Here is a 6,517-nt window from a genome sequence, read left to right on the forward strand (position 1 = left end):
ATGTAAATGACTTGCTAGCATAACATTCCCTTATAATAAAAAACAAGATTATATCACCAGTTCATGCACATGAATAAATTCATGAAGCTATTTCACAATTTAAGACAAAATAAAAATTTTGACAAAGAATAAAAAAAGCATACTTTAACCTCTTTTATCATACTTTCTTGTTCTAACTGCAAAGCAAAATAGTGCAGTTATTAGCTAAACTACTTAATAATGCTTGTTGAATTCATCTCACATTCCAATTTAGACCTCTTCTCTCGGCTCCATTATTCTTCATTGGTTGTTGACTCAATTTCAAGTTCCATACTTTGGTGAGACTGTTGTTGGTTCTCAGGAATCAAAGAATGCATGTTGAACTTGCTTTGAGGCCCCTCTATTACTCTATGTTGTTGGCTACTGGAACCATCTTCATTAACACAAGCTCTCTCATTTTCAGTACTAGGGTGATTGTTGTTGTTGTTCTTGTTAGCACTTGTTGTGTCTTTTGTTTCAAGCATGTGTATTTTCTCAACCAATGGCTTTCACACTCGGACTCGAGCATTTATGAACCAATTCGATACCTACATTAATTAGTTTGTTACATATTTAGAGTATCTTCTGTTAGTAAAAACTAAAGAGAAATGTTTCTTGTACTCATTTTTCGTTACATAGTAACAAGTATTTATACTGACTGGTCCCATTCCCTTGCATGGGATGAAAATATGAAAATAAAAATATTTACTTTATGACACTGTTTAAAGCTATCATATGATGAAATAGACCCCCTTTCAAAAAAGCTACCATATGAACATTGTAAATTACAAATTCAATGAACTGAATATGTAAAAAGACCAACAAATAAAATGATGAATTTGAAAGGAATAATCTCCCACCTGGTTTCGCGAAAGACCTGTTTGTGTTGCCAATATGTGTTTATCAGTGTCTGGGGTAACTGAAATGAAATTCAAACTAAGAATAAAACATGTTTTATTCATATAAACTAAGAATTATGCATTCAAGTACTATTTTTGTTTAAAATGGCTGACTACACGATACAAGGATACTATTTGTTATTAATATTAGTATTAATCGATGGAAAACAATACATATTAGAATATTCACTTCTGAACTTGGGACTTGGTGCTATAAGCCCTTACCCTTAACCTTACTCATATGAAGTGTCGAGCCACGGTGATATACATAATACATAACTTCAAACCTTATCACATGTGAAACAAAGTTTAATAATGATCACAAGCATTTTACGATATAGTTTTCCAAATCTTGTAAGTTGCATTAATGTCTAACCAATCATATTCACAACTTTTCACTCACAAAATGTCACATTTTAGTAAGAGAACTACCTCACCTCAGCAAGTGCGCATTTGTTTCCTTTTGTCTCATTGTTAACTCCATTAACAACACCCTTCAAAATTAAAAAAAAAAATGTTATAACCATCACTGCAGAAAAAGAAAAAGCGAAAGAAGTCAAAAGAATACAGTTATAAGCATGTACCATGACCTCTTTTCACTTGATGGTAGTTCTAGTAATCTTTGAGGTTCCCTCCTCCTCAAAGAATGAAAGTTTTAGTCAACTTGGTACCTTTAAAATAAGGATTCTCTTTAAAATTGTGAAAATGTTATAATTTTTTCATTATTAGAATCAAGACAGAAAATAATCAAAATTGAGAGAAAATAGAAAAACTGATCCTATCATTAAAAACAAAATAGATATAAAAAAATAGGGAAAAATGAGAGAAGAATCTTACAAAGGTGATTGAGTAGCCCAACTTCATATCTTTGAAATCTTCAACATCAAGGGAATGTAAATACTTGAAGATCTATGTCATACAAAAATGTCAATGTATTAGAAATTGTTCAAACCTTTAACCTTTCTTCCCAAAAAAAAAAAAAACAAGAATCTCATTGTGATACAATCTAACCTGTTACAATTCTTTAAAATAAAATTTCAACCCCAAAATATATCATAAACTAAAATAGTAGTAGAAATAATAAGAAGTAGTACATTCAAATCCTCAACAACTATGCAATAAGTACTTATAAATTAAACATTTTAAGAGTCTAAACTAGGACAACATAAAACACACTCAAAGACAATCAAAGCATCATGTAGCAGATAGCATAAAAGAATATAGATCCTTGAAAAAGAATATGACCTGCCAGTGATAATAACATCAAAGTATTGAAGCCAGGCAAAACTTTTACTTCCATTTAACTCACTGGATCCAGAGAGAAAATTCATGACAATGTTTGTGTACTCCCACAAACTGCAAATGCCATATTGATAATGTTCCATCCGCCAGTAATAACCACAAGATAGTTCGACTAGTCATTAATACCCCCTTTCTTCTTAAGTTAGAGCATACTCTCATTTGCATTTTTCTTCTTCTCCATTCTTGTTCAGTTAATAGTTCACGAACCTTGATTTTGAGCTCTTTCTAGAACTCCTCTGAGTGTTCATATTGTTTATCATATTTTTCCTGATAAGCACAAAAGAGAATGAGAGAGAACAAAATATAATAGGTCTTTTGGTGGGAAAAGAAAGGCAACCAATATATTTTTTGTTTAGTATTGATAGCATACTAATTATAAGATATTAGAACACGAGCAGGGACTAGACAGATGCAAAACAAAAAGAAAGCCTCAGTGCCTCACAACAAGAGGGTATTCCAAAATTCTAGGTTCTAGGTGCATAATAAAGATCACAGATTTGTATAGAACTCTAATAATAAAACAGTAAACACATGCAATGAAGAGAATATTGCACACAATAACAAGTGGATGAATGCAGACAAATGACCAGTAAAAATTGAGAGCATTCAGCTAAAAATCAATGAATGATCATAGTTGAAGTGCTAAAATTTCAAAGAAATAGAGAATCCAAAAAAAACAACCCACAAAAAAAGCAGAATAAAACCCCTTAATGGAAATCATAAACACCAAAAGAGAGTAATAAAAAAAAGCAAGAGTGATAGAGAGAATGCTAAACAGGAAAGAAGAAATTAATTTCAGCCGTGAACACAGAGAGATAACAAACAATAAAGATAAAGGCATACTGGAGAGGAAGAATAACAAGATCAGCTGCGATTACCTGGAAAGAATAATAAGAGCAGTAATGTTTTTGTTCTGGATTTGGAAGTTTGGAGGTAGCAACGCACGATAAGGCAATGCAAGATTGATATATAGAAGAGTGGCTCTTGCTCTTGCTATTGCTCTTACTAGATTTCAAAGCTCTTGCTCTGCCTGCAAAAAATATTGTCCATATTCCAAAAGGGTGCTTCTTTCAGCGCTATAACTACCAAAGCTGAATGTAATTTTAATGAAAAACAACAATAAAAATTGACTTCAATAATTAACAGAATTGGAAATTTCAATAATGGCATAGCAAAATCACACAAGTGCTAAGATAGAGAGCTTCAATCACAGAATAATCTAAGTTCATCCCATGACAAGGATGAAATTGCCACACAATGCTAAATGAAACTTCCAAATTATAGAAACAAAATCCGTATTCTATTGGAACATATCTCAATAACATAATAGTTAATTGAATTGAAGGCAAAATCTTCAATCTAAAATGGAAGTGAATTGAATTGAAAAAAAAAATAGGGAACATGGTGATAATCTTCGGAAGGGACAACTATAGCATCAAGAAGGAGAGAGTAAGAATACATCAAAGAAATGAACTTAGAAAGAAAGTTAGGAGAATAGTGGAACAAAATAGAAGCAGAACAGTTTCAAAAAAGGAAGAAGCAGAGTTACCATTTGTCCTGGTTTCGGCGACGGTTGTAACTGGTGGCGGGTGTGCGATGGCGAGCTCCTCTCCCTATTTGGCTCCTCCCAGCGGCAGCTCTATCAGTGGCAGCAGCAGCAAACCCTAATGGCAACGGGAACAGGATGCTACGACGACGGCCTTGACCCCAATCGACGGCAGCGGCGGCAGCAGAGCAGGACGGTGCGAGAACGGACCTCCTCCTTCTCGCCTGCGTTCATCGTCTTCTGCTTCTCCTTCACTCTTCGTCGTTCTTCTCCTTCGTGAGCGTGCACACTCCCTCTCTTCGCGAACTCTCTCTCTCTCTCTCTCTCTTCGGCTTCAGTGGCGACGACGGCAAGCTTAGTGGTGGCAGCGGTGGCAAGACGCGATGGTGAAGACCCGCGATGAGGACGACGACGGCGCTGGCTTCGCGGTGAGCTGATGCGATCTCCTTCTCTCTTCGCGGTTCTTTCTCTTGCGGTTTTGGCTTTCCGACGGCACGGCAACGCGACGGCGGCGGCGAACCCAGCTGCGCCAGCCCGGTTCCTTCCTCCCTTCTCTCTTCTTCTTCATTTTTCCCTCTTTTCTCTTTAGATTTCTCTCTTTCTTTTTTATGCTGTTGCCGAGTGTTGTGTTTTTTGAAAGAGGAAGATTGAAATATTGCCGAAAAAAAGCTAAATTAGCTTCGGTTCTAAAAAATTCATGGCAAAACTTTATTAAATAGCTATTCTTCCAACTTTCACCACTAAAACTGCTGGAAAACCACTAGATAGCTGCGGTTGTAAAAACAGCTGCTAGTTATCCGCAGCTATCTTCTATTTTTGTGTTAGTGATAAGTTATCTCGTTAACTATTAATATATTATTGGAGATATTTCATCCTGTAATAAAATTAGATTGCTATGTAGCAATTTTATTAGCCAGCCCAGGTTTAATTTTCTCAATCACAATTTTAGACAACCCTTTGTCACTCACGTTGCAAAGAAAAATGGGTTTGAATTGAGTTATGAACTCTGACGTGGGAATATTTGAAATAAGCGTAATCAACGTGTTATTCATCTTCTTTATGTAATTTGAGCAAATATCTACTATGGAGGGAACATTTTAGACTTGATACAGTTTCAAGTATCTGTGTAAAAGCTTGTTGGGAAGCCACATTTTCCAAGTGCTTTAAGAGAACCAATTCTAAAAGGAGGATGCTCCCATAAAGATGCGTAAAACGTCTTTTTGTAAAGACACTTATGTGTCGCATTATTATTGGACGTATTAATGAACCGATTATTTTTTAATTTCTTAACAAACTAGAATAAAATCGATTTTTTTATAACAATAACAATAAATCCAATTGTTATCAGATCCGGTCGAACCGACCAATTTACATAATTCATTGAATCATGGGTTTTTTTTGTTTTTTAAAACGAAAATTAGGGATATATTTATCTTTTTATTAAAAAAATTAAACATGATTCGATTTAGATTGTGTAAATCGGTCGGACCAAATCTGGTCTAATAATTATAGTGCAAACAATTGAATTTATTATTGTTGCTATAATAAACTGATTTTGTTCTGGTTTATTAAAAAATAAATTAACTGGTTTAATAAAGATGTCCAATAATATCATGACACATGTAAACGTCTTTAAAAAAAAGACATTTTTAGTGTCTTTATCGAAGTGGTCTCCTTTTCTAAAAAATGCACCTTTAGTTTTCTCTAAAGTTGGAAGCCATTCATATTCCTTCTGTTCTCTTCGGCTAGAGGAGGACCCGGGGGGAGGGATACTTGTTGATAATTGTTTTTTTCTCCTTATACAGCACCTTAATTAAAAAAGTCAATGGTGTGTTGGGTAATAGTTTTCTCTTTTTCACCATTCCTATTCCACAATTTTAAGATTCTATTCTTTTTCCTTCTTATAATAGTCTTAGTGTGGTAGTACTTCCTATTGTGATAGCCTTAACTTGTACCACCTATCTTTTTCTTGACTTCTGTCTTCTGTAACCACATAAATTCTTGACTTTTATTTTTGGTAATTACTTTTTGTTTTTATATTTGATATTTTTGGACGAATTTTGTTTCTGGGTCTTCTTAAAGAAGTTTTGTTTTGGCCCATAAAAGAGATAAAATTTCATGTAGTTGATTCATTCAGTTACGACCTACCCAAATCAAAACTACGTAGCTCAAGCCTATCTTTCGTCCTTTACCTTTTCTTTTTTCTTTTTTTTTTATACTTTTTTTTAATTTAAAAGGAGGATTGTTAATGTAGTATACTCTGAATAGAATTACTGATTTAGACAGAAATTTATAATTAATAAGTTGTAGAATAATGCAGTTTGTATACCAAAAAAGTGTATGTGTTTTTTAAGATATACTTTAAATTTAAGCGTGGAGAGATGAATAAATAAAATAACGTGAAGACTATAACTTCATTAAATAATGAAAAGATAAATGTTAAAAGAAAAATTAAAACAGTAAGATTACAGGACTTCCAAACATTATTATTTTAAGCTAATACTTAGCAAATAATAATTTATTATACTCACATTTACAGAATTTTACACATAAAATATATAATTTATATTTATATTTATCAAAATTTATACACACTTCATTAAATAGATAAATGTTAAAAGAAAAATTAAAACAGTAAGATTACAGGACTTCCAAACATTATTATTTTAAGCTAATACTTAGCAAATAATAATTTATTATACTCACATTTACAGAATTTTACACATAAAATATATAATATATAATTTATATT

The 6,517-nt window shown here is 33.0% G+C and overlaps 1 long non-coding RNA gene across 3 annotated transcripts; it reads right to left on the reverse strand.

The window, feature by feature from the left end:
* On the reverse strand, nt 1–4,831 carry LOC107629744. Of its 3 annotated transcripts, none has more exons than XR_002358876.1 (8): nt 3,769–4,831; nt 3,098–3,249; nt 2,163–2,486; nt 1,755–1,826; nt 1,508–1,588; nt 1,355–1,411; nt 879–937; nt 1–566 (listed from the first exon to the last, which is right to left on the reverse strand). It is a non-coding gene; the product is annotated as an uncharacterized LOC107629744 (long non-coding RNA). The 3 variants fall into 3 exon arrangements; XR_001618032.2 differs by having other exon boundaries at nt 1,350–1,411; nt 1,502–1,588; XR_001618031.2 differs by having other exon boundaries at nt 1,502–1,588; nt 3,769–4,827.

The sequence above is a fragment of the Arachis ipaensis genome, chromosome B03, assembly GCF_000816755.2.
Source record: "Arachis ipaensis cultivar K30076 chromosome B03, Araip1.1, whole genome shotgun sequence".
Lineage (NCBI taxonomy): Eukaryota > Viridiplantae > Streptophyta > Magnoliopsida > Fabales > Fabaceae > Arachis > Arachis ipaensis.